The sequence below is a fragment of the Elephantulus edwardii genome, unplaced genomic scaffold (genome assembly GCF_000299155.1).
Source record: "Elephantulus edwardii isolate Elephantulus edwardi_28Jun2011 unplaced genomic scaffold, EleEdw1.0 scaffold00136, whole genome shotgun sequence".
Classification (NCBI taxonomy): domain Eukaryota; kingdom Metazoa; phylum Chordata; class Mammalia; order Macroscelidea; family Macroscelididae; genus Elephantulus; species Elephantulus edwardii.
In genome coordinates, this window is record NW_006399886.1 from 6606213 (window position 1) to 6607419 (window position 1207).

A 1207-nucleotide genomic window follows, 5' to 3' on the forward strand; every position below is an offset into this window, starting at 1 on the left:
TATACATATATCTCCAGAATCTCAGAATAAGGTAGGGAAAGCATTAGAAGAAAATTTCCCAGGCATTATAAATAACTACAAAATTCATATTTAAGAATCTCAGCAAAACTGGGGGCCCGGCTTTCGCCCACTGCTGCTGCCGGCTGTGGCTGCTCTCCCAAGAGGAAGGCTCCTCCAGGCGAGTACTTCAGCGTTGGGGGCCAAGTGTCCTGTGGGATGTATGTTCCAGGAGCAGCGACTGCAGGGCGAGGCGGTAGCCTTCGACTAACAGTGCAAAATCCAGGCTTTAAAATGCCCTTCTTCAAGTGGAAAACCCAACCATGCAGACATCTTGCTCATAAACTTACAATATGTTTCAGAAGTGGAAATAATTAAAGACCGAACCGAAACCCCTCCTCCTCTAGCTTCACTCAATGTTAGTAAGCTGGTGAGCAAAGCACCGACAGAGAAGGAGGAGAAGCTGTGCCAGGCCTATGCAATCAGTGCTGGTGTTTCCCTACAGGGCCAGCAGTTCTTCCAGACCATTCACAAGACTATTAAAGACTGTAAGAAAAAAACTTAGTCATGGAAGAAGTTGTTATTACACCCCCATATCAAGTGGAAAATTGTAAAGGCAAAGCGGGGAGTGTACTGAGTCATGTACGCAAAATAGTTGAAAAATATTTTAGAGACGTGGAAAGCCAAAAGATACTGCAGCGTTCACAAGCCCAGCAACCACAAAAGGAGGCTGCCCTGTCATCCTGAGTCCATACACCTTGAGGACTCTTCCTACATCCAGCCAAGGAGGCAGTGGTGGTGGCTCCAGCAGCGTCAGGCCTGGGGAGGGAAGGGATCCTATATTTTCTCTTGGCTCTTGTTAACAGAGGTTCAGCATTTCCAAATCTTAGACTTGAACAAACAAAACACCCGACGAAAAAGAACAAGAGAATAATTTAAAAGTTGAATCATTACTTGACTAATTAACTTTGGTCCACCATGTCCTTTTCACAGTCCCCTTCTGAAGCAGTCGCCTTGTTAATTTGGTTTTTGAAAAATCCTTTCCCTTCCTTCTCTTTCAACTTTTGACTTTTCTAGTCTGTTTCCTGTTACTCTGTTTTTATAAGTGGCTACACTTGCCTTCTGAGTGATTGAAAGAAACTTCACATCTTTTCCAAAATAAAAATAACAAGCTGACTGTGAAAGACCCCAAACTAGGGCTTTTCCCAGA

At 44.1% G+C, this 1207-nt stretch overlaps 1 pseudogene; it reads left to right on the forward strand.

The window, feature by feature from the left end:
* Positions 1–744, forward strand: part of LOC102871803 — a 72615-nt pseudogene extending 71871 nt beyond the window's left edge.
* The last annotated feature ends 463 nt before the right edge of the window (positions 745–1207 follow it).